Below are 27,940 nucleotides of genomic sequence, written 5' to 3' on the forward strand. Positions count from 1 at the left end.
GACTGTTGGTCCTACATAAGCAACATGTAGCTCTAAAGGCTTTAGCAACCTTTTGGGGACGTTACTATTCATCTCTTCAGTAATACCATGGTGATGTCGGCCCTCTTCTCCTGGTGTGGCGGTTATCAGGATTAAATAAATGTGTCTAAAATGCTTAGCACATGACCTGCCTTCCAGTAGCCCCTTTCAGATTAGTACTTATGAATCTTACTTCTCCAATGTTCCCAGCAACATTTTAATAAATACACTTTGCAAATCCTGACAGTGTTGTTTACATGAAATGGTCAGAGATCTCACACCTATACATACAAAAAGGGGGAAGGGGATGATGGCAAGTGACAGCTTAAAGGGCAAAGTCTTTGGGAAGTAATAAAAACCTTCTAGAAATAGAGAAAGGTAATGCTGTACGTTCTTCAAGTATCATAAACATCATTGAATTAGACACATTGAAAGGGTGACTTGTGTTATGTGAATTCTATATTCATTTAAAATAATCCCCAAAGGCTGAAGATGTCACTCATTGTCAGGTAGAATATATATTTAACATGTGCAAGGCCCTAGGTTCTATCTTCAGTCCCACAAAAAGAAAGGAATGAGTAGATAAATGTAAGTTTTTTAAAAGGTAAGCTGGATGTGTTGGTCTCTGTCTGTAATCCCAGCATTTGGGGATGATGCAGAAGGATTGCTGTGAGTTTGAGAGCAGTCTAGATTACGTGATGAGGTCCAGGCTAGCCTACGGAAAGGAAAGGAATCCAAAATACCACATCACGTCCAATAGAAAAAAAATGCTTTCCTAATTATACCCTATGTGGTGACACATGCCTTTTAATCTCAGTGCTCCATGAGCTGAGTCAGGAGGATCTTGAATTTGGGGCTAGACTCCGCTCAGCAAACAGCCAACCAGAATAAGGTGTACATAATTGTGGGTAAGAGCACAATAACCCCGGTGCTAATTATACTGAGTGGCCAGGCTGGGTTCCTAACAGGAAATTGTGCACTGATTTGGGGGTATCAAGCTTTATAGATGTGCCCCAGAAAGAGTGTGGGATTGGCTTCAAGCTCCTTGAGTGCCTTCATCAGTCCTGGGAATTGGGCATCATGAGGACAGAGAGAATTTTCTTTCCCTCAGTGGTTCTGGGGTCACTATTTTGTCAGCTAATCCTCCACAGGGTCTAGAGCCTCATTCTTGAGACGTTTGATAAGTTTTCAGCCCCTCCTTTGGTGGTATAGGCCATGTCTTCATTTTTCAATACAAGACAGACACCAGGTACCTGTATCAAGTGTACAGAAGACATTTGAATGGATATTTGTGGGTAGCAACAAAAATAAAGTTATGGTTGGGGGTCTCCACAGCGTGAGAAATGGTATTAAAGGATCACAGTGTCCACACCCGCGGATCCTGGCCCGCAGCAGCTCTCTGCTCCCAAACCCCGTGGGAGAGAGACCTCACCGCCTGGTCAGGTGGGCACTCCTGAGGCTGCAGAGCGGAGGAGACCACCAACACTGCCCACCCCTGCCCACATCCCTGGCCCAAGAGGAAACTGTATAAGGGGAGGGCCCAGGAGCGGCAGGACCCCTGCGCCTGAGACACCGCCGGAACCTGAAGGAAACAGACCGGATAAACAGTTCTCTGCACCCAAATCCCGTGGGAGGGAGAGCTAAACCTACAGAGAGGCAGACACGCCTGGGAAACCAGAAGAGACTGCACTCTGCACACACATCTCGGACGCCAGAGGAAAACACCAAACGCCATCTGGAACCCTAGTGCACGGAAGCTCCCGGAAAGGGCGGCGCATATCTTCCTGGTTGCTGCCGCCGCAGAGAGCTCATGGGCAGCACCCTGCGAGCAAACTTGATCCTCGGGACCACAGGTAAGACCAACTTTTTTGCTGTAAGTGACCTGCCTGGTGAACTCAAGACACAGGCCCACAGGAACAACTGAAGACCTGTAGAGAGGAAAAACTACACACCCGAAAGCAGAACACTCTGTCCCCATAACTGGCTGAAGCACTCCTGACACACAGGCTTATAGGACAGTCTAGCCACTGTCAGAAATAGCAGAACAAAGTAACACTAGAGATAATCTGATGGCGAGAGGCAAGCGCAGGAACCCAAGCAACAGAAACCAAGACTACATGGCATCATCGGAGCCCAATTCTCCCACCAAAATAAACATGGAATATCCAAACACACCAGAAAAGCAAGATCTAGTTTCAAAATCATATTTGATCATGATGCTGGAGGACTTCAAGAAAGACGTGAAGAACTCCCTTAGAGAACAAGTAGAAGCCTACAAGAGAGGAGACACAAAAATCCCTGAAAGAATTCCAGGAAAACACAATCAAACAGTTGAAGGAATTAAAAATGGAAATAGAAGCAATCAAGAAAGAACACATGGAAACAACCCTGGATATAGAAAAGCAAGAGAAGAGACAAGGAGCTGTAGATACAAGCTTCACCAACAGAATACAAGAGATGGAAGAGAGAATCTCGGGAACAGAAGATTCCATAGAAATCATTGACTCAACTGTCAAAGATAATGTAAAGCAGAAAAAGCTACTGGTCCAAAACATACAGGAAATCCAGGACTCAATGAGAAGTTCAAACCTAAGGATAATAGGTATAGAAGAGAGTGAAGACTCCAGGCTCAAAGGACCAGTAAATATCTTCAACAAAATCATAGAAGAAAACTTCCCTAACCTAAAAAAGGAGATACCCATAGGCATTCAAGAAGCCTACAGAACTCCAAATAGATTGGACCAGAAAAGAAACACCTCCCATCACATAATAGTCAAAACACCAAACGCACAAAATAAAGAAAGAATATTAAAAGCAGTAAGGGAAAAAGGTCAAGTAACATATAAAGGCAGACCTATAAGAATCACACCAGACTTCTCACCAGAAACTATGAAGGCCAGAAGATCCTGGACAGATATCATACAGACCCTAAGAGAACACAAATGCCAGCACAGGTTACTGTATCCTGCAAAACTCTCAATTAACATAGATGGAGAAACCAAGATATTCCATGACAAACCAAATTTACACGATATCTTTCTACAAATCCAGCACTACAAAGGATAATAAATGGTAAAGCCCAACATAAGGAGGCAAGCTATACCCTAGAAGAAGCAAGAAACTAATCGTCCTGGCAACAAAACAAAGAGAAGAAAAGCACACAAACATAACCTCACATCCAAATATGAATATAACAGGAAGCAATAATCACTATTCCTTAATATCTCTCAACATCAATGGCCTCAACTCCCCAATAAAAAGACATAGATTAACAAACTGGATATGCAACGAGGACCCTGCATTCTGCTGCCTACAGGAAACACACCTCAGAGACAAAGACAGACACTACCTCAGAGTGAAAGGCTGGAAAACAACTTTCCAAGCAAATGGTCAGAAGAAGCAAGCTGGAGTAGCCATTCTAATATCAAATAAAATCAATTTTCAATTAAAAGTCATCAAAAAAGATAAGGAAGGACACTTCATATTCATCAAAGGAAAAATCAACCAAGATGAACTCTCAATCCTAAATATCTATGCCCCAAATACAAGGGCACCTACATACGCAAAAGAAACCTTACTAAAGCTCAAAACACACATTGCACCTCACACAATAATAGTGGGAGATTTCAACACCCCACTCTCATCAATGGACAGATCATGGAAACAGAAATAAAACAGAGACGTAGACAGACTAAGAGAAGTCATGAGCCAAATGGACTTAATGGATATTTATAGAACATTCTATCCTAAAGCAAAAGGATATACCTTCTTCTCAGCTCCTCATGGTACTTTCTTCAAAATTGACCATATAGTTGGTCAAAAAACGGGCCTCAACAGGTACGGAAAGATAGAAATGATCCCATGCGTGCTATCAGACCACCACTGCCTAAAACTGGTCTTCAATAACAATAAGGGAAGAATGCCCACATATACGTGAAAATTGAACAATGCTCTACTCAATGATAACCTAGTCAAGGAAGAAATAAAGAAAGAAATTAAAAACTTTTTAGAATTTAATGAAAATGAAGGTACAACATACCCAAACTTATGGGACACAATGAAAGCTGTGCTAAGAGGAAAACTCATAGCGCTGTGTGCCTGCAGAAAGAAACAGGAAAGAGCATATGTCAGCAGCTTGACAGCACACCTAAAAGCTCTAGAGCAAAAAGAAGCAAATACACCCAGGAGGAGTAGAAGGCAGGAAATAATCAAACTCAGAGCTGAAATCAACCAAGTAGAAACAAAAAGGACCATAGAAAGAATCAACAGAACCAGGGGTTGGGGATTTAGCTCAGTGGTAGAGTGCTTGCCTAGCAAGCGCAAGGCCCTGGGTTCTGTCCCCAGGTCCGAAAAAAGAAAAAAGAAAAAAAAAAAAAAGAATCAACAGAACCAAAATTGGTTCTTTGAGAAAATCGACAAGATAGATAAACCCTTAGCCAGACTAACGAGAGGACACAGAGAGTGTGTCCAAATTAACAAAATCAGAAATGAAAAGGGAGACATAACTACAGATTCAGAGGAAATTCAAAAAATCGTCAGATCTTACTATAAAAGCCTATATTCAACAAAACTTGAAAATGTACAGGAAATGGACAATTTCCTAGACAGATACCAGGTACCGAAGTTAAATCAGGAACAGATAAACCAGTTAAACAACCCCATAACTCCTAAGGAAATAGAAGTAGTCATTAAAGGTCTCCCAACCAAAAAGAGCCCTGGTCCAGACGGGTTTAGTGCAGAATTCTATCATACCTTTATAGAAGACCTCATACCAATATTATCCAAACTATTCCACAAAATTGAAACAGATGGATTACTCCCGAATTCTTTCTATGAAGCCACAATTACTCTTTTACCTAAACCACACAAAGACCCAACAAAGAAAGAGAACTTCAGACCAATTTCCCTTATGAATATCGACGCAAAAATACTCAATAAAATTCTGGCAAACCGAATCCAAGAGCACATCAAAGCAATCATCCACCATGATCAAGTGGGCTTCATCCCAGGCATGCAGGGATGGTTTAATATACGGAAAACCATCAACGTGATCCATTATATAAACAAACTGAAAGAACAAAACCACATGATCATTTCATTAGATGCTGAGAAAGCATTTGACAAAATTCAACACCCCTTCATGATAAAAGTCCTGGAAAGAATAGGAATTCAAGGCCCATACCTAAACATAGTAAAAGCCGTCTACAGCAAACCAGTTGCTAACATTAAACTAAATGGAGAGAAACTTGAAGCAATCCCACTAAAATCAGGAACTAGACAAGGCTGCCCACTCTCTCCCTACTTATTCAATATAGTTCTTGAAGTTCTAGCCAGAGCAATCAGACAACAAAAGGAGGTCAAGGGGATACAGATCAGAAAAGAAGAAGTCAAAACATCACTATTTGCAGATGATATGATAGTTTATTTAAGTGATTCCAAAAGTTCCACCAGAGAACTACTAAAGCTGATAAACAACTTCAGCAAAGTGGCTGGGCATAAAATTAACTCAAATAAATCAGTAGCCTTCCTCTACACAAAAGAGAAACAAGCCGAGAAAGAAATTAGGGAAATGACACCCTTCATAATAGACCCAAATAATATAAAGTACCTCGGTGTGACTTTAACCAAGCTAGTAAAAGATCTGTACAATAAGAACTTCAAGACACTGAAGAAAGAAATTGAAGAAGACCTCGGAAGATGGAAAGATCTCCCATGCTCATGGATTGGCAGGGTTAATATAGTAAAAATGGCCATTTTACCAAAAGCAATCTACAGATTCAATGCAATCCCCATCAAAATACCAATCCAATTCTTCAAAGAATTAGACAGAACAATTTGCAAATTCATCTGGAATAACAAAAAACCCAGGATAGCTAAAGCTACCCTCAACAATAAAAGGACTTCAGGGGGAATCACTATCCCTGAACTCAAGCAGTATTACAGAGCAATAGTCATAAAAACTGCATGGTATTGGTACAGAGACAGATAGACCAATGGAATAGAATTGAAGACCCAGAAATGAACCCACACACCTATGGTCACTTGATTTTTGACAAAGGAGCCAAAACCATCCAATGGAAAAAAGATAGCATTTTCAGCAAATGGTGCTGGTCTAACTAGAGGTCAACATGTAGAAGAATGCAGATTGATCCATGCTTATCACCCTGTACAAAGCTTAAGTCCAAGTTGATCAAGAACCTCCACATCAAACCTGATACACTCAAACTAATAGAAGAAACACTAGGGAAGCATCTGGAACACATGGGCACTGGAACAAATTTCCTGAACAAAACACCAATGGCTTATGCTCTAAGATCAAGAATCGAAAAATGGGATCTCATAAAACTGCAAAGCTTCTGTAAGGCAAAGGACACTGTGGTTAGGACAAATCAGCAACCAACAGATTGGGAAAAGATCTTTACCAATCCTACAACAGATAGAGGCCTTATATCCAAAATATACAAAGAACTCAAGAAGTTAGACCGCAGGGAGACAAATAACCCTATTAAAAAATGGGGTTCAGAGCTAAACAAAGAATTCACAGCTGAGGAATGCCGAATGGCTGAGAAACACCTAAAGAAATGTTCAACATCTTTAGTCATAAGGGAAATGCAAATCAAAACAACCCTGAGATTTCACCTCACACCACTGAGAGTGGCTAAGATCAAAAACTCAGGTGACAGCAGATGCTGGCGAGGATGTGGAGAAAGAGGAACACTCCTCCATTGTTGGTGGGATTGCAGACTGGTACAACCATTCTGGAAATCAGTCTGGAGGTTCCTCAGAAAATTGGACATTGAACTGCCTGAGGATCCAGCTATACCTCTCTTGGGCATATACCCAAAAGATGCCCCAACATATAAAAAAGACACGTGCTCCACTATGTTCATCGTAGCCTTATTTATAATAGCCAGCAGCTGGAAAGAACCCAGATGCCCTTCAACAGAGGAATGGATACAGAAAATGTGGTACATCTACACAATGGAATATTACTCAGCTATCAAAAACAACAGCTTTATGAAATTCGTAGGCAAATTGTTGGAACTGGAAAATATCATCCGGAGTGAGGTAACCCAATCACAGAAAAACACACATGGTATGCACTCATTGATAAGTGGCTATTAGCCCAAATGCTTGAATTACCCTAGATGCCTAGAACAAATGAAACTCAAGACGGATGATCAAAATGTGAATGCTTCACTCCTTCTCTAAAAGGGGAACAAGAATACCCTTGGCAGGGAAGAGAGAGGCAAAGATTAAAACAGAGACTGAAGGAACACCCATTCAGAGCCTGCCCCACATGTGGCCCATACATATACAGCCACCCAATTAGACAAGATGGATGAAGCAAAGAAGTGCAGACCGACAGGAGCCAAATGTAGATCTCTCCTGAGAGACACAGCCAGAATACGGCAAATACAGAGGTGAATGCCAGCAGCAAACCACTGAACTGAGAATAGGACCCCCGTTGAAGGAATCAGAGAAAGAAATGGAAGAGCTTGAAGGGGCTCGAGACCCCATATGTAGAACAATACCAAGCAACCAGAGCTTCCAGGGACTAAGCCACTACCTAAAGACTATACATGGACTGACCCTGGACTCTGACCTCATAGGTAGCAATGAATATCCTAGTAAGAGCACCAGTGGAAGGGGAAGCCCTGGGTCCTGCTAAGACTGAACCCCCAGTGAACTAGACTGTTGGGGGGAGGGCGGCAACTGGGGGAGGGTTGGGAGGGGAACACCCATAAGGAAGGGGAGGGGGGAGGGGGGATGTTTGCCCGGAAGCCAAAGAATTATTATTAAGTATTAAATAAATTTAAAAAAAAGAAATGTATATAAGAAATACTCAAGTTAATTAAAAAAAAAAAAAAAGGATCACAGTGTCAGATGACAACGAAAAGACTGCTCAGAGGGGCCTGAAGCCAGGAGCTTTACTGGGTTCTGAGAGTAGACTTCCTAGACACACTGACTTTCCTGTCTCCAGTTGTGCTTCCTAATTGATGGTTTGGCTTTTCCAACTTTGTGTCTACTGTCACCTTGTACATTTTGAATGCTGTTCCTCTGCTGCTCTTTGTTCCCAGAAAGCCTGGCTCAGAAGCTCCTGAACCTTTGTTTATTCTAGACTCAGCTCTCCCAGTAGCCCGCTCAGAGGTCCAGTGACTGAGGATTTGTTGTTCTAAAGTAGGTATATATAAGATCACCATTGGATTTCTGGTGAATGTCTGTAATCTCAACACTCAGGAGGTGGAGGCAGGAGAACCAGGACTTCAAGGCTAGCCTCAGCTACACAGCCAATTAGAGGCTACCCAATGGTATATGAAACCTTGACTCAGCTTTTCCATACATCTGCATATCTGCCCTTTGTGGCCTTCACAGTCACACTGTGTTGCTTTCATTGATCTCTGCACATTGTAAGTCCCATAGGATGGTGGAGAGTCTAGGTAACGGTACATATTCCACCATGAAAGTGGAGGAGTATCCAATGAATTTTAGCCACAGTTTCTCAACAGACACAAACTCATGGAGTTGTAGGGTCCTGCTGAAATGCTGCTACCCTAAAGTTTTCCCCAGTCTCCCCAGTGGCAATGACTGTATACCTCTAGCATGAAGCTGGTCCCTTTAGTTCTTTGAGTACCAATGACCATTAGAGGTATTTGTTGTGTCCTGAAGTGGCTGTTTTGGTTCTGGCCACCAGCAGTGTACTAAAGGAGCCATTGTGTAATGGCCTTGCCAGCACTTGTCAACTTTATCATGATCTAAACCCACAAGATTTACACATTTATTATACAATTATAATTATATATTTGTAATTATATTTAATTTACATGCTTCTGATTACTACGGGGTTTTCTAAGATAGTTTCTTCTTTAATGAATTGCCTGGTCAAGCCTTTGGCTCAGTTCCTTCTGTATATTTTCTCCTGGTTCCTGCTCACAATGCTCTTTTTTCCTGTTTTCTTTGCTGTATTTTTTCATTTTTTTATTATCATTACAATATCTATCTATTGATCTCTCTGTCTTTCTGTCTATCTATCCAAGTCGTTTCCATTGTTTGCCCTAATCTTAAGTAGTATATGAAAGGACTGATAATTTCTTTATTGACTTATTTTAAAAAGTCAGTATCTTTTGTTTATCAAGTCATGTACTTTGTGTTAACAGAGAAGGACGTAAAATATTCTTCTTTGCTCTCAGTTTATAATCTAGTACAACAGAACCAGGAGAATATAATATAAACAAGGGATTGAACCTAGCATAGTCGCTTACTAGCCAAATGCTTCTGAGCTCTATGCACAGCCCCAACCTTGTCTTTCTAAAATTATGCTTTGTTTTTGAGATCTACTTACCTGCAAGTTTCTGCCACGTACAGCTGAGTATAAAATTTTCAAAGTTTTAAGTGCTATTAGGATTCCTCCCCACTGCCATTGATTTTTATTTTTTTAGAGAAGATATTCCTGTGTAGCTCAGTCTGCCATGAAATCTCAATCCTCTGCCTTAGTGTTTACAGTGCTGCCACTGGAGGCCTGCCCCACTATGCCTGGCCTACCTTGGGCTTTAAAATATTGTTTTAGATTTACTTTTTACTATTTTATCACTGGAAATATTTTTCCTACATGCATGGATGTGTATCATGTGGTGCTTTGCGCCCGCAGAGGTCAGGAAGGTGTTTGATCCTCTGACACTGGAGTTACAGATATAAGCAGCCATGCAGATGCTGGAAATCAGTTGCCAGCACCCCGGACAGGTCACTTACACCCACCATAGCTCCATGTCCAGAGGATCTGAGGCCCTCTCTGTAGGGACTGCACTAATACAGATTTAACCCCTCGGCCCCTATATGCATAATTTAAAAAATCTTAAAAGATGTAATTTTCTTTTACATTATTGACATTTCCCATTCAAATGTGAGCTATGTAATTCTTTTAACTTTGGGTTTGTTTTCATATTCTTATTCATTTTCGTTTCTCACAGGGCTGTTGCCAAGTTGCCAAGCATTGTATATTATAGATTCCTGTTATGAATAGGATCTTTTCCTCCTCCCCGATTTCTCTAACTCATGAATATTGTTGCCTGAGAAAACTTAAGATTTTTTTCATATATCTGAAATTAGCAGCAACACCCTTAACTACTTTTTAAAGTTTAGTGTGTACATGTATAACATGAACAGCTTCTGATGATGGATGACCCATAGTCTCTAGTCTATACATGCATGCACACACATATACACACACACACATGAGAAAGAGAGAGCTAGAGAGGCAGAAAGATAGAGATAAAGATAGAGAAACAAAGACAGAGAGACAAAGACAGAGAGACAGAAAGGCACAGAGACAGATGGAGACGGAGAGAGGGAGACAGGGAACACTTCACTGACTGAGCTACATTCCTCCACCCATGTTTTGTTTTGCTGTGTAGCATAGGAGTGTGCCAGAATGCTTGGTTTTGACCAAGTTTTTGAAATGTGTAGTTATAGAATACTATCCATTAAGTCCAGTTGAATATATGATTCGTACACAAACAGATTTTTTGGTCTGTTTTATTTACTGTTATATCCCTAGGACGTGCAAGAGGGTAGGTGTTTTTCAGTTCGATGGAAGGAAGAACAGATAAATACCAAATTTTCCATTCACAAGCACAGAGCTATAGTGATTTTGTTTTGAACCAGGCATAGTGGGGAAGTTGAAGTAAGAAGATGGTTTGTGTGTCTTCTTATTCTCTGATTCCTTTTCTATGGTAGCTCTCTGCCTCACCAGGCTTCTTATTCATGAATTTTCATAACAGCTTTATTTGAAATTGCCTGATACTGGAATGAACTCATATGTTCCAGACAATGGAATGAACTGTAACAATCACTTGGTGCACTCCGTTGGGAGAGATGGCTTCACAGTTGGGGTGAATGGACTCAGACAGTGTTGAACATGTCAAGCAGTATGATGCCACAAGTATGACTTTGTTGGAATTTCCTCACTATAGAGGCAAAAAACAAATTAGTGGTCATTTGGGTTCTGAGGTGGGTAGTGGATGGAGACCTAGGAGAGGTAGAGACAAGTATGTGTGTTAATCGGAGGTGAGGAGAAGGGGCCATTATAGTGATATAACTGTTCTTTGCCTGGACTGTGGTGGGGTCACATGACACATTTGACAAAAGTATGGCTGAGCAAACATTCTCCAAAGAGCGAAGGTAAAACAGCGGAAGTCTAAACCCAGTGTACGGTTGTGTGAATTTCAGTATTTTTCTTGTGATGATAGACTATTTCTTGCCATAACATTATGGCAAGGAAGCTTTTGGAGGAAACTGAGTGAAGCACATGAAACCTCTTCTGTTGCTTCTTACAACTCTGTGACCCTGTAGTTATGTTGGTAAACGTTTGAGATCCCGTGACTCAGTAATTCTGAAGACATCTGCATACATCTCATGGGTAGAGGGCAACACTATGTGTCTTCAATTGTTCTCTACTTTAAAAAATATATTTATTGGGGCTGGGGATTTAGCTCAGTGGTAGAGCGCTTACCTAGAAAGCGCAAGGCCCTGGGTTTGGTCCCCAGCTCCGAAAAAAGAACCAAAAAAATATACATATATTTATTTATTTTCCCTTTTGTGTCTGTTTTGGCTGCTCATACATAAGTGCATCACTAGAATGCAGTGCCAGAAGAGGGCGCCAGATCTCCTTGAACTGGAGTGCGGGTGGTTGTAAGCCAGGTAACACATACCCAGTGCTAGATTTACAGCCGAGCACCACCACATCCGGCCTTTATATTGCTGCTGCACACCTGAACTCACTCAGGCTCTTATGCTTGTGCAGCAGTAACGTTACTGAGCGGTCTCCCTAACCCTGTTTGACTGTTTGAAATAGAATAGGCTTTTCTGACATTGGAATCGTAGCGCCCAGTTCCTGATGCTCATGTGCACAGCAGGTTTCATGGTTGGGCAGTCAGGCTTAGGTTTTGGTTGGAAGCCATGTATATTTATGTTCCTTAAGACATAAGACCTCCCTCTCTCCACCTCACACCCTGAATACTTGGCAATTTTTCATCCTTCTTCTCAGCACACATTATACAGGGCATCACTGATGCAGATGGGAGCTGCAGAAGTCCTGATCCACTAAGATGTGAGACATGTCACCTGCTGACTCCTGTGGTCCCTTACCGAGCCACTCTGTTAGGCCTCCCTCACCATGATGCACTTTATCCTCTAAGACTGGAGTCAGTGTGTGGCCTTCCTCTGTAAGTTGCTTCTGTCAAGTGTTTGTCCCAGCCACAAGACTAGAAGTCAGAGAGTGGAGAGATGGGCTGGGCTGTTCCTCACTTGGTTCAGAACTTGCTTGGTCCCTACCATCAGATAATCCCAGGCACAGAGACTGCACTTACACATGCTGTCAAGGTGCATTCTAGCTGCAGCATGGCTCAGGACTCTGTGCCTTTGCGCCTGACTGATAGCCCACTGCGTAACTGGACTGCATCTTAGGAGATGACCTGTCCTCACCTTTCTCTAGTTTTACTTCTCTCTTCTTTCCTTCTCCTCTCTCCCCACCCCGTTTCTTCTTGTATTCCTTTCAGCAGACTGGATTGCCCCAGTGATCCTGCACTTCTGCTTGTCATGCAATGGAAGATAGCTGTGTTGCTGTCTGCTCAGTAGTGTTACAAGTGATATGTGATTGGCCAGCATCACCCTTTTTATTGTTCTTGGGTAATTTTCTGTATCCCACGTGTTTCTCCTGAAAATAGATCTTTGAGGTGCTTTGTTTTTATTACAAATGAAACATGTCTGAGAGACCAAGGAGGGGCATTCCTGACTAATGGAGCACATATATGTCTAATGTCTTAAGAAACTTCTGGGGGTTTTTAAAATGTTCCTACCATGTTATACTCTCAGTAGCAATGCATGGCACATTCCATTCTTCCTAAGATTAAGAGGAACTTCCAGAGAAACAGAAGTGGCTTAAATCAGAAAAACAAATTCACTGAAGAAGAGCTTTGAATCACTAATAAATGTTGACTGAAACACAGAAAAATGGTAGAAGCACTTTGGAATGCCTCCTGTGTCTAGCTAGTGTCTGTGGACACCCATGTGCTCTTTTTTTTTTTTTTTTTACTGTGTCCCAGGTGTTTGGACAGACCAAGGATACAGACATGCATGCTTGAGGACATAATGTTTTAATTATACAGATGTGTGTGGCATCCAGCTTGAAGTTCTCTGTAAACAGGGCCAGCTGTTCCTGACATTTTCCTCTTCTCTGCTTTTTCTTTATATAGAGGTAGATAACGAAAAATGATGATTTCTGTTCCCTCTGATCAAAGATTGTTAAACTTTCAGCTATAGCCTTATCACAAAGCCAAGAACTACTCATTGAAGGGGGGAAATGGGCCTGTTGACATTTTACAGGATTTTTTGAAATGTTAAAGATCTTTTTGAGGGTGGGGCCAAGGGCACAAACACCTATAATGTGTGCACTGTCCTGAGTGTCCTTACATTCTCAGGAAACAGGCGGCTACTGCTTTGTCTGTACTCTTGGAACAAACACATACCCTCCTGAAAGGACCAGAGTTTGTTGTGCTGATACAGGGGGCATGCGGTAGACTGGGCTGAGGCCTTCACAGCCTCTGTTGAGGGAGTAGTACTGGAGGGGCGAGTCTTTCTGTCTGGTATTCTTAAACTATGCTTGTCATTTGGGGCTTTGATTGTTGCTTAGGCTACGACTTGGCAGGACACTTCCATAGAGCAGGACACACAGATTCGTATGGTACCAACGTGGCAGGAAAGCAGTTTCCTGAGGGAGAAGGTCTCGGTTTTTTTTTTTTTTTTTCATTTAAGAATTTAAGAGGAGGGCTCAAACCCTCTGCACTCTGTAATTTTGGTCAATCGTCATTGGCTATCTGTTAGTCTGGCAGGCATGAGTTGAAAAAACACGAAAACAGTATTGGAAGAGGATATTCCGGCTCAGGGGGAATCCCAGGCTAGAGGCTTTGCCAACTTGACTTTAAACATTTTTTTTCATAGAACTTAGCACAGCTAGTGATGCTGGGGGTGGGGGTGGGCAGTGTAGGGAAGAAACTTAATTATGCAAATTTTGATCTTAAAGCCTTATTCCTATGTTTCCTGGCAGGCTGTTCTTTAATCTCTAGAGCAAGATTGCTCAGAATTACCATATATTCTCATTAATTTCATTAAAATTATAGCAAAGGTTGTTTTTGCTATAATCAAGAGTAATTTTGATTAATACTTAGGAAATCAAACCCCTCGCCAGCAGTGGGAATGAGAACAACCTTCTCAGTCAGTCGTCCTTTCTCTTCCTTCTCTCCCCTTCTTGAAGAAGGCCAAAGATACAAATGCACCGGAGGGAGTTTTAAGAGTCTCTTTGCTTTTGCAGATAGTTCTAAGGAAAAACACTCCAAAATGGGAGTCCATTTTCCTCTCTCTTGAGTGCGAAGAAAGAACACACGAGTGCACACCAGCCTGCCTTGGCTGGCAACAAACAGTGCCAGGAGCACACACCCTCTCTTACAGGCTGACTGTTAAGTCAGCAGAGAATGCTGGGAAAATCTTGAAGATGAAGAAGGTAACATACCCATGTACCCATGTAAAGAGGACATGAAAATCGCAGACAGGTATTAGATAAAAACTAAAGGACCAGTCGAAGATGATCTGTCTTTGCTTTTAGAAACCATACCTATTGAGGCATCCCACATTATAACTTGCTTTGTCTCCAAGCATAGTTTGACATGTGTGTTTTTGTGCTTATGATCTGTTCATAAGCGTTCATTAGTACACTGTGTACAGTGTGAGGAGGAGCAGGTCATTGTGGGAGAAACAGATACTGGAAAGCTAGTCATTTGACACGCTATAGTTTCTAATGTTTCAACCACACTCTCCTCCATTTTCCCTCCCTTCTTTCCATTCTTTTGAGTACTGAGGCTGGAAACCATGACCTTGTGTGTGCTAGACCAACACTCTATCAATGATTCTGTGTTGCCTCCTTATTGATCTGTGTAATAATTTTTGATCACAGGATAGGTGTAAAGTAGTGTATCTTCACTATCTCCTCCTTCAAGGAGTGCTCAGTACTCTAATCAAAGACACAACCCATTTGTCCATTGTCTTTTACCTTGCCAACCTCTATGGTTCCTGCTTTTAGAACAAAGTGGGGCCAGCTTACAGGTTCAGAGGTTCAGTCCGTTATCATCAGGGCGGTTCAGGGCAGCGTCCACACAGATGTGGGGCTAGAGAAGCTGAGAGTTCAACATCTTCTGAGGGCAGATAGGAGAAGACTGGCTTCCGGGCAGCTTTTAGGAAGTGTTGTCAGACTACTTCTTATGTTTGGACACTGTAGGTATCTGTGTTGCACTGCTTCCTTAGGGCTATTGGGACACAGTGGGGTTAAAGTACTACATTAACAACTGGCCACACAGCAACATTTGATCCATTAAAGACTGAATACATGACAGTATGTATTATTTACTTCTTTATTGCTTTGAAAGACACCATGGCCAAAGCAAATTAAAAATAAAATTAGGATGATGTTTCCAGAAGGTTAGAGTCCATGATGGCAGAGAGAAGCCATGGTGTCAGGAGCAGCTGAGAGCTTTTGGGTAATTTAGTGTGAGCATGAGTGAGTGAGTGTGTGTGTGTGTGTGTGTGTGTGTGTGTGTGTGTGTGTGTGTGTGTGTGTGCATGTGCGAGAGTGTGTACATTTATGTGTATGTGTATGTATATGTGTAAGAAGAGAGAAAGACAGACAGACAGACACAGAGACACACACACAAAGAGTGATTGTTATATATCATGGTGCCTGTGGAAGTCCAAGAAAAGTTATGAAGTTGATACTCTTTCACCTCTCCATCGGTTCAAGGAATCGAGCTCAGGTTGTCAGGGTTTCTGCTTTTTATGCGGAAGATAACTGTACAATCAACTGGATAACTTAAAATTTGAAAAGAAATAATAATAATTTTTTAAATTCCCCAGAGTAGAATTCCACAGAGTTCAAAATATCAGCAGAGCCATACTCCTGAGTGCTCCTGGATTTGAATGGAATCCTCCCCCCACCCCCGCCATTCTTAACTACTTTGTATCTCACTAAAATATAAGAACAGCTAACCAGTTTCCTGTTCATAGATGTGATGTCTTGGAAGCCTTTCTTCTGGGTTTAGGTCAGTGTGAGCAAAGGATGTGTCCCTCAGGTGAGTGGAATGCCATCCTTTGTCACCTCAGCTTTCACAAGTCCTTTGTAATCACAGTAATTGCAAGAAGCTGTGCAGACAATCAAAACAACCCTGAGATTTCACCTCACACCAGTGAGAATGGCTAAGATCAAAAACTCAGGTGACAGCAGATGCTGGCGAGGATGTGGAGAAAGAGGAACACTCCTCCATTGTTGGTGGGATTGCAGACTGGTAAAACCATTCTGGAAATCAGTCTGGAGGTTCCTCAGAAAATTGGACATTGAACTGCCTGAGGATCCAGCCATACCTCTCTTGGGCATATACCCAAAAGATGCCTCAACATATAAAAGAGACACGTGCTCCACTATGTTCATCGCAGCCTTATTTATAATAGCCAGAAGCTGGAAAGAACCCAGATGTCCTTCAACAGAGGAATGGATACAGAAAATGTGGTACATCTACACAATGGAATATTACTCAGCTATCAAAAACAACGAGTTCATGAAATTCGTAGGCAAATGGTTGGAACTGGAAAATATCATCCTGAGTGAGCTAACCCACTCACAGAAAGACATACATGGTATGCACTCATTGATAAGTGGCTATTAGCCCAAATGCTTGAATTACCCTAGATCCCTAGAACAAAGGAAACTCAAGACGGATGATCAAAATGTGAATGCTTCACTCCTTCTTTAAATGAGGAAAAAGAATACCCTTGGCAGGGAAGGGAGAGGCAAAGATTAAAACAGAGACTGAAGGAACACCCATTCAGAGCCTGCCCCACAGGTGGCCCATACATATACAGCCACCCAATTAGACAAGATGGATGAAGCAAAGAAGTGCAGACCGACAGGAGCCGGATGTAGATCGCTCCTGAGAGACACAGCCAGAATACAGCAAATACAGAGGCGAATGCCAGCAGCAAACCACTGAACTGAGAATAGGTCCCCCGTTGAAGGAATCAGAGAAAGAACTGGAAGAGCTTGAAGGTGCTCGAGACCCCAAAAGTACAACAATGTCAAGCAACCAGAGCTTCCAGGGACTAAGCCACTACCTAAAGACTATACATGGACTGACCCTGGACTCTGTCCCCATAGGTAGCAATGAATATCCTAGTAAGAGCACCAGTGGAAGGGGAAGCCCTGGGTCCTGCTAAGACTGAACCCCCAGTGAACTAGACTATGCGGGGAGGGTGGCAATGGGGGGAGGTTTGGGAGGGGAACACCCATAAGGAAGGGGAGGGGGGAGGGGGATGTTTGTCCGGAAACCGGGAAAGGGAATAACACTTGAAATGTATATAAGAAATACTCAAGTTAATAAAAAAAAAAAAAATTGAAAAACGAAAAAAAGAGACAAACTAAGAAAAGAACAACTAGTTTTGTGTTTTAGTGCTATTTCTATTTTCAAAATAAAATTGCTCTGTATTTAAAAAAAAAAAAAAAAAAGAAGCTGTGCAGACGACAGGGCCATGGTCCAATGTTCACAAATGCCAATGTGTAGCAAAGGCCTAATACACTAGGTGTGAATTATGAACCTCAATGAGCCTTTGCCAGTCATATTGCCCAGTTAGAATATACATAATTGTAAGTAGGACTCCATTTTTTTTTTACAAAAAGAATAATTGCTTGTTTAAAGTGTGACATTCAAGAGTTAGCAGAATAGGATGTGGAAAGATTTCCCAATGAATACTGCAGACCTCAGGAGAACAAAGGCGAGCACGTGATTTATTTTAAACAGATGTCACCTGCTGTGGAAACTTCTTTCAGGCAAAGAATACAATGTTCTTACTGTTCTCCAGGCCTGTGATGGATTGTTATATACCTAGGAGAAAGGGGGAAATAGTCTCTCTATTTCTGCTTTGAACTTAGATGCCTAAAGCAACACAAATCCATCCATTTACATTTTGGGTATTAGGCAGCTGAAAGATTCCCACTAGAATAAAGTTCAGCTTTAGCAGTGTTGTCCTCCTCTGAAGGCTCTGAAGTTTCTTTGCCTTTCCTGAGTTTGTTCTTATTGTTTGTTTTGTTTCTTTTTGTTTTGTGAAATGTGTCTTCATCTTATGGATCATGGCTCCTTCCCCTGATCCACTGACCACATGTTGTCTGATTATCACTCTTCTTTTCTTATCATGACCCTAGAATTCACTTTGAGCCAGTCCAGATAATATAATAACTGTATCTCCAATACCTTAGAGTTATAGGTTATAACTATACCTTAGAGTTAGCTTAGTTCTATTTTATAGTGATTTCTGCCTCGTAAGGTATCAACTGTGTATGCCCTGACACTCGAAATGAGAACACCCCTGAGGGATTGCGTGCATTACAGGAAATTGAACATTATATCATTAGCATTGTGTCATGATGTCACACTGTTTTTATTTTACATAAAACCACAATAGATTCTCAGAAAAGATCATATCTAGACAACTTCCATATATGGTTTTAAAAACCGTATAAGATCTTATGAAAAACAGAAATGAAAATTCCACAATATGTGTGTTAAGTGAGGGGTCAGCTGAAATGACTCAGACCCATTGCAGGGGCCTAAGTACTTTTTCCTTCCACTAAGTGGTGGTTAATGAGCACACAGTAAGCTAAATGGACTGTGCATGCAGTCTTCTTCTTTTGTAGCCTGGGTTCTGCTATTTTTGCACAGGTCTGGTATTCATGTTTTTGCATGTGTCTCATTTGGTAATGTCTATGTTCCTCACAATGCAGGTCTAGGTGTGACAAACATGTTGAGTGTACAGTGGGGTTGTGTCTCAGCGGCTCTACCACAGGTGTCTTGCCTCAGGCCTCTTGGGCATTCTTTGTGCAGAAATGTTAGAACTCATCTACCCAGTGATCCCACAGGGATGTGGGGTGATAGCCAGGACAAAATGATTCTGGTTGGTGGGGGGGAGGGGAAAAGGGACATGATGCTTTAAGTGTGTTTTTAAAATGATCTCTTTTACTTTTGAAATTATAACATCATCCCAACATTTCTCCATTCCCTCCACTTGTCCTCCCACCAAACCCTTGCATGTGGGCTGGAGAGATGGCTCAGTATTTGGAAGTGTATTTCACTCTTCCAGAAGAACTGAGTTTGGTGCCTAGTACCCTTGGCAGATGGTTCACAACTGGCTGGAATTCTAGCTCACAGGCTTTGATGCCTCTGGTTGCCTTGGGCATTCACACATACACAGGATGAAAATAATATAAAATAAAATGTTAAAATGACTCCCATCTACTCTTGCTTGCTCTCCATCAAGTCCATGACCTCCTTTTTCATTAATTGTTGTTACATGCAACTATGTATAGATTTTCCTACACATATAAATATAACCTATTCAACCTGTCTGATGTTGCTTGTATGTTTATGTTTATGTTTTCAGTGCTGACTACTTGGTATTGGGTAAATATTGACCTGCTCTTCCCCGGGGAAGATTATCTCTCTCTCACCATTTCTTAGCTGCATGTAGTTCTTTGTGTAGAGTTGAGGCTTCACGGGCTTTCGTCCACTTTGGCGTGTCAATTAGCTTGGTAAATCAATTAATTTATTGAGGCTTAGTTACTGAGAAGAACCTGTGTGACTGAAAGGCAGCTGCATCACCAAAAGCTCACCAGAGAGGCTGGGGAGAGGGTTCAGTCCGTAAAGTGATTGCTGCATAAACACAGGAGTCTGAGCTCAATACCGAACAGCCACGTGACAAGCCAATGCTAGTGGCATACACTTGTGCTCTCATTGTTGGTGAAAGGGGGAGAGCAGATCCTTGGCACTGAGTAGCAAGCTGACTTGACTTAATTGCTGTGTTCTGTGTATGTATGACAGATTGTGTCTCAAAAAAGAAGGGCCTTCAAATACCCACAAAGGTGTGTGTGAACCCAAACATAGAAACATACACACACACACCTGCACATACATCTACAAAGTTTGGTTTTGAAGTTCTACGCCAGCATGGGTGATGGCTCACCAAAGCTGAACCATAGAGCTCTCTGAACAATTTAGAGGTAGCCCGAGGAACCAGAGGCATTTTGTTAAGTTTTATATGCCCTACGAGTCTACCTTCTCACTCTAGGAAGGGATTAGCAGTGACTGGCTTTATGGAGGACCATACTTTGAGCTGTTGGAAGGGACAAAAGTCCTTAAAGTAAACGGTGTGCAGTAAAGAGTCAAAGGGTAGGTTGTAGCTGGACTGGAACTAAAATCCTTGCCCTGCCTTGGCTAGAGCTGCTTCACTCCAGTCCGTTTCTATCTTCAAGAGGCCTCCTTCATTATATACCTTCCTCCTCTTCTTTGAGGTAGGGTTTCAGCGTGTAGCCCTGGCTGACCTAGGACTTGATACGTACACCAAGCTGTACTTGAAATCGCTGTGCATACCAGGCTCGCCTTGCGCCTCTAGTAGAACGTCTGCTGACTCCCAGTTCCTGGGAGTAGAGAGGCTCTGGAGAGGACCTGTATTCAGTTCCCAGCATCCACAGGATAACTCGCAGATGCCTCTAAGTCCAGTTTTAGGGGATCCGATACCCTCTTCTGATCTCCAAGGATTCTCGCACACTCGTTGTTGATTTTATGTGTGTGTGTGTGTGTGTATCATATTAATAACATATATTAAATAAATGACAGATATATTTATATATAGTTCTTGCCTACGTAGGTGCATTATATCACTCTTTGCCTTTGCTGAGGAAAGGTTTCCTCTTTCAAATTAGCTGCCCCTAAGCCATCATCCAGCTCACACACAAGTCTTGAATCTCCTTATGAGCAGCAGTAATTAGATGGACCAGAATGTGACAAGGGGCGCGGAGCAATAAAACAGGCGAAGTAATTTCGCATTATTTCCAGACTGGTATATCAGGGAAAACTGCTTAATGGGCTGCTTGTTCTGTAAGTTGGGTTAGCATTCAAGTGTGTGTTTCTGGGGTAGTGCTTTGGGCCCAGGGCTAGAGAGAGAACTGTCCATCTCTACTGGTTTATGGTACTCTTAGTGTCGGTCAAGAGGATAAGATCTCTGGTCTGAGTGGAGACTGGTTCGATCCCTTTGGTAAGGGATCACCATAGAAAGGTTGGCTCACAAGCTAAAACCTTACTGAAAAGATAGAATGGTTTTTAAAATGAGACACTGTACTTTTCTTTCCCTCGATCCCCACCACCATTGTTCAGAGGCTTACTGACCAGTCATGTAAAAGGTCCTAAGTCGTGCTCGCTTCGGCAGCACATATACTAAAAAGGTCCTAAGTCTACCCTATGACCAAGTCAGAAAAGCATACATATTTTTCACATTTTCTATCTCTTTTCTAAGTGTTCTTTCCTTAGTACTGGGGTCTTTATCCCCAGCATTTTGGGCCTCTCTACTCTTTCCTTAAAACCTGAACCCCACATGTGGCTGCTTGCTGGCCATGAGCCTTACCTCCATGGCAGCTTAAACAGCACGGCTTGGCCCTTCTCCTTTCTCGTCCTCTGGGAGCTGCTAGGGATTTACAGCTTGCCAGTCCTGGGGTTCTTCTTCTGAACTCTAATAAATCGTCCTTGTGGTTCTTCGTGAGTCTGTTTTTAAGTCCTGTTGTCAGTATGACTCGGAATCCCAGAGGGGACATTAATCTCCCCTGTGTCACTGTGGGAGGAAGATTATAAGAGTTGAACTTGATAATACTGAATCCCATGTTCAGGATTTGGAAGTAATATGTAAAGGACTCTGAAAAGAAGCCAGAGTTGGCTACGGGGCTCTAAGCTTTTGGCTCAGAAACCTTTTCGGTGCATTTGTAAGCTTGACACTAGCAGTAATCGCCAGGTTGTGGACAGGGTCCACATGACCTTCTAGCTTTGGGCAGGTTGAGTATGGTACACTGGGTGGTTTCATTTAAGTGGGGCTCACAGTGCTGTTTGGAGGGGTATATGGGAAGATTTGGAGGGAGGGAAGGGAGAAGTGTTGTACTCATAATCTCAAAAATAAAGGGCCTTTTGCATACACCAAGTAAGTGTGCTATCACCGAGCCATTTCCCTAGTCTAATAACATTTCCTGTATTCATTTACCTAGATAAAGCTTGAGTTTTTTTCCCCATACCTTGGCTACTGTGAATAGTTGTGCATTGAGCGTGAGCATTCAGATGCCTCTGATTTACGAACCTCAGTTCCCAAGCTTCATAGAACTGGATTATAGGATAATTCTATGCTTACTTTTCAGGAGTGTCCATACCATTTTCCATAGGCTAGGACTAAAGCTGGCTTCATTGCACTTGCAATTTTTGTTTCCTCAGAGATTAGACTTGTCGTACATCATCTTTTAATTCATTGGTTGACCATAAACATCATTTCTTTGTGGAAAATGTCACTTAATTGCATGGGTCATTCTTTAGCTGTGGTGAAGCATTTTGGTTGGACGCATGTTAGTTAGTCTCCTTGTTTTGTGCTGGGAATTGAACCCAGGGCTTTCCACTTGTGGAGTGAGCCCTTGCCCTGTAAGCTCTGCCTCACTGCTGCAGTTTGCTTTTTTGCCTATGCTTTGGGAATGCTCTTCAGGAAACCATAAGCCAGACCAGTGCCCGCTACTTCTTTTAGTAGCTCTTCAGGATTGGGTATCGCATTTAATAAATTGCAAATTAATTATGATTCAGTTACTATATTGGAATAAAAGTCTAATTTTATTCTTTTGTGTTTTCCCACCAGTGATTCCTGAAGACACTATCCTTAACCCTTTGTGCATTTTCAACTCTCCGTAAGAGTTACGTTCGAGTTTATTTCTGGGTTGTGTATTTTACACTACTATTATTTTGCTTTTATTTTTGGCAGCTTTGTAGCATTCAGGTCGAGTACCGCTCATACGGATTTTAGATCATTTTGTATTTCTGACTTTTATATTATCGCCAACTTGTAGTTTGTGCCTGTCACTGACCAATGTTGGCCCTGTCACTTTCCACACTGGCCACACAGGGCTTTCACTTATTCTGAACTGCGTCCTAGGATTTGTGATGTGTGATTTTATTTTATTTGTTCTGTTCCTTGAGTGCTTGTTTAAAATCTAGACTCAGACTTGAAAGCTAGCTTAGTCATTAAGATTTTGGTTCCCAGCATCCATGGTGGGCTTCTAGCTCTACCTCCTAGGGAACTGACATTCACTTCTGGTTTCCAAGAGCACCTGTACTTCTGTCCACAAATACATACATATGTGTAATTTTTAAAAATTAAAAATAAATAAAAATTAAAATCTAGACTCTGCATTTGAGACAAAGTGTATGATATTCAGCTTTCTGAATTCATCCTTGTATACAACCGCTTCTTCTGTGGGGTTCCAGAAATGACCCAGCAGTAAAGATCACTGACTGCTTTTCCACAGGACATGGGTTTGTTTGATCCCTAACATCCACATGGCAGACCACAGTCATCTGTAACTCCAGTTGTAGATGAGTTGACACACCCTCTTCTGGCCTCTAAAGGCACTGCATGCATGCCATGCAGAAACATACATGGTGCCACAAAACATACACACACACACACACACACACACACACACACACACACACACACACACAAAGAAATTTCAGTCGTTTCCTTTAGATTACCCACTTTGTTGTTTTTTTTAAAAACGCTTTGCTCTGCTTGGCTTTCCCTTTGTTCTGCTTTCTAGCTTTCTGAGGTGTAACATGAGGGCTGATGTAATGCAGGCTTCTGGTCAGGACTGCTTTCCATTTGAATGTATTGTGATCCCATTTGCCCTTGTCTCTGGATCCTGTTTGGTTTCCATCTAGTTGGTTTTCTTTGACTTATGGATTGTCGAGAAGAGTGCTGTTTAATTTCTACATATTTGTGAGCTCTCTATCTCACCATTCAGTCTTAGTTTCTTGCTGTTGTAGTCAGAAAAGAGACTTGATATGATCCCACTCTTCCATAATCACTGCTGGAATGTACTTTGTGTATTAGCACATGATTTGTCATGTTCCCTATATGTGCGTTTGCAAAGAACACGTGTAAAACCCACTGTTTCTCCCCATGCTTAGGTCATCCATTTGATGATGGAAGTTTCCTATTACTGTGTTACATTCTATGTTCATATCTATTAATGATTGCCATATATGTTTGGGTGCCTGACAATGGAGACACACGTGCGCGCGCGCGCGCGCACACACACACACACACACACACACACACACACACACACACACATCTCAAATGCATTTGACTTGTTGCCCTTTTGCATTATGTAATGATCTGTTTCTTTCTATCACAATGGAGTGTTTGACTTCTGCTCTATTTTTTCCTGGCGGAAGTGTAGCGACTTTGAATTTTTGTTTTCCGTTTGCATTCACATCCCCTTATTTTTTTTAAATGAAAAACACCATGTCAAGAGTATATTCTAGCATCAGCCTTAGTGGTGAACAATTTCTTAGTACATTCTAGGTCCTAGGTTCAGATCTCAGAACCACAAATTATAATGGTAAGGACAAAGAAAATATTACAATCTTTCCTTCATTTTAAAAACTACCTAAACTTAAAATTGTCTTCTTCTTTGCAGGATATGGAGACTTCAATGATTTTAATCTAGAGGATGCGCTGAAAGAAACTTCCTGAGTAAAGCGTGACTCAAACAAACAAGTCCACCAAGCAAACACAAGTGGTCGGCCGTGCACCACACTCACAATCTTGCCTTCAGAAAAGTACATGCATATGAGACTAGCTGCACCTCCATCTACCTGTTAGTTCTGTTGTGCAAGGCTTGTGTCGTCTCGTCATACGTGTGTCATCTTCCTTTTTCATTTAGTCTATGTCGAAACCACAAGAGAACGTGCATCTGCCTTCACCTTTTTTCTGCTGTACAAAAAGAGAACTCCTACCCGTTTCATTCCTCTCACTGTTTTGTTTTGAGACAGGGTCTCTTGATTTAGCCCGAGTTGTCCTGAAATTCTCTGTGCCGACAAGGCCGGCTTTGACTTGGATCCAGTGCTAGAACAACAGTGACTATTGTCCACTGATGCATTTCTAGCTTCAGAACCCATGACTTTTTATGATTCTTCAGTGTGATCCCCACAATGGCCTCGGGGACCAATACCGAGACCATTCTCACGATGTGACTTCTGTAAACCATAAAGCAGCCAATGTGTTTTACAATCTGCTTCCTTTCATCCTCCCATCTCCCTTCGAGAGCCACTTTAGCACCACGACTAGGAGGACAGGAACTACCAGAGCCCCATCAAATCCAGCAGGTAATGAGGTGTGGGAAGTGAGGAAGACAAGACTCACCTGAGAAGGGACACAAGGAGGGACTCGTTGGGACTCCATCTGGGACAGGGTCAAAAGGAGCCATGTAGAATTTTTAGCTGCACATATGAAAAGTCAGCAAAGGCACCCATGTGAATGTTAGATTTAATTCAACAGAATCCCATCTAGTTGGTCACTGTGCCTTATGGGAAAACCATGCATTTCCACTTCCTATTTCTTTGGGTGACGATGGCTGCCAGAATCCAGGTATAGGAGGCAGAAGGGGTGAGCTGGGCTTGACTGAAGACCCAGCCTATCCCCATAGCTCCCAGGTTAAACATGAGCCATTCATAGTCGAGCACAGTAGGGCAACCTGAGGCCAAAGGAGAAGTCTTCAACGAAGATATTCAGATGTTTTCTTGAAATTCTCTTAAGTTTTTGAAGATCTCAGGAGAGTTTGTGTATGTGGGTCACATCTATAAATACTTCTCATCTGAGAACTTAGAACTAAAAACTGATAGTAATCTGAGGAAAGTAAAAAGCCATATGCATTGACATACGGGGTGGGGTTTTATGAGAAATAACTGTGCTTATAAGGTGAAAACATAATTTAGAGTAATGAATGACATTATTTTATAGTTTTCTGTAATGTCTGGCTTCAATAGAATGCATCTGGATTCTTTGTGTGTGTGTGTGTATGTGTGTGTTTGCGCGTGTGCGTGTGCATGTCTGTGTCTGTGTGCACCTCTGTGTGTGTGTCTGTGTGTGCGTGCATGTCTCTGTGTGTGTATGTGTGTGTGTATGTTTGTGTGTGTATGTGTGTGTGTCCATGTCTGTGTGTGTATCTGTGTGTGTTTGTGTGTGTGTCTGTGTGTCTGTGTGTGTGTCTGTGTGTGTATGTGTGTGTGTGTGTCTGTGTCTCTGTGTGTGTGTGTGTGTGTGTGTATGTGTGTGTATGTGTGTGTGTGTTACTGTGAGACAGACCTAGGAATCACTATGTAGACCACACTTTACTAGACAGACCAGACTGGCCTCAAATTCACAGAGATCTGTCTACCTGCCTCTACCTCCCCACCCCTCAACCCCTGTGCTGGGACTACAGATGTGTGTTACCACTCCACCTGGATTTTTAATATCTGCATCTGGACTGAGCAGTTATAAGTTCCTTAGGTTCAGTACAACATGCGGAGAAAATCCAGACTCATGCAGATGTGTAGGAGGAAAGGGGAAAGAACTCAATGTGCTTTTTTTCTTTAGTATTTTCTTATTTATTTATTTACTCCCTTTTTGTCCAAATTGCTGCCAGTTTCCCTGCTCCCTTACACAGTCTCTCCCTCTATCTCTCCCCTTCTCCTCAGAGAGGGTGGATCCCCCAGGGTATCTGCCCCCACTCCCCACCCCCCACACCTAGCTGGCACATCTAGCCTCTTTGGGACTGGATTCATCCTCTTCCACTGAAGGTAATAAGGTAGCCCAGCCAGGGAAACAGGATTCACAGGCAGGCAACAGCTTTAGGGACAGCCCCTGCTCCAGTTATTTGGGGACCCACATGACCAAGCTGCATATCTGCTACATATGTGTGGGGACCTAGGGCCAGATGTGCATGCTCCCTGGTTGGCGGTTCTGACCCTGAGAGCTCCAAGGTGGTCATGGTTCTTTGGAGTCCATGTCCTCTTCTGGTCCTTCAGTCCTTCCTCCAGCTCTTCCATTGGACTCTCCTATTCTTTGAATGGATCATTCACAGTGTGCTAGCTCTGTACACTGGTCACTTGGAAACACTGATACCCAACCAATGCACAATGTACTATATTACAGAATCACACCTATCTCATTGAACAAAGCGTTCAGTAAGTCATACGGGGTGGCACCACCTGTAATCCCAGCACTGTGGAGGCAAACTTTTGGGGAGAATACCAAAAGTTTGAGGATAATCCTGTTCTGTATTGCAAGTTCCAGGGTACTCAGGGTTACAACAAGAGCTCTTGTCCAAAAACAAATAAACAAATAAATGATGAGTAAAACAATGATTTAAAAAACCATCTAGATATTGAAAAGTTGCTCATATCACAGCCACCAGAAAGTTTTCAGAAAACTCTGTCTTAAATTCCAAGTTTCGTTACTGGCAGCAGATATGAGCAGGGAGGCTGCAGGGATAGTTCAGTGGCGCAAAGCACTAGTGCCTGTGTGGCAGCATTCCTCTTGGAGGCTCTGCGGGGGAGTGAGTTCTCTCCTTTTGCCATCTACATTTTTTGGCTTATGACTACTTTGTTCATCTTCAAAACCATGAATATGCCAGTGTTTCCTTTTTCAGTTTGTCTATTTTTTCCGTATCTGTAGCCCAGGCTGATTTGAAACTTGTTATATAATTCAGGCTGCCCTCCATGTCCTTCTCCTCCTGAGTCTGCCTGTCAGATTCTGGGATCATAAGTGGGCACCACCACACTTGGTTCTCGTGGATCTTCTGTGCATACAGTCCTGCCACCTACAGACCGTTTTCAATATCCTTTCCTCATTCTTGCTAGGCCTGCTGGTACTGCATTGAATAGAATTGGTAGATTGGACACGGTTGTCTTGTTCTTCAGGTTAGAAGGAAATC

General features: G+C 42.2%; 1 long non-coding RNA gene across 9 annotated transcripts in view; it reads left to right on the forward strand.

Moving 5' to 3' along the window:
• Positions 1 to 27,940, forward strand: part of LOC681177 (similar to GTPase activating protein testicular GAP1) — a 106,014-nt gene that overhangs the window by 26,088 nt on the left and 51,986 nt on the right. For 7 of the 9 annotated variants that reach the window (XR_015644986.1, XR_015644984.1, XR_015644987.1 and 4 more), the window contains exon 4: positions 24,662 to 25,349. This is a non-coding gene — a long non-coding RNA (similar to GTPase activating protein testicular GAP1). Of the gene's footprint in view, positions 1 to 22,818; positions 22,874 to 24,661; positions 25,350 to 27,940 lie in introns of all 9 variants that reach the window. The other 2 variants (XR_015645003.1, XR_015644988.1) reach the window with 1 other exon arrangement.

The sequence above is a fragment of the Rattus norvegicus genome, chromosome 1 (assembly GCF_021556685.1).
Source record: "Rattus norvegicus strain SHRSP/BbbUtx chromosome 1, alternate assembly SHRSP_T2T, whole genome shotgun sequence".
NCBI lineage: Eukaryota > Metazoa > Chordata > Mammalia > Rodentia > Muridae > Rattus > Rattus norvegicus.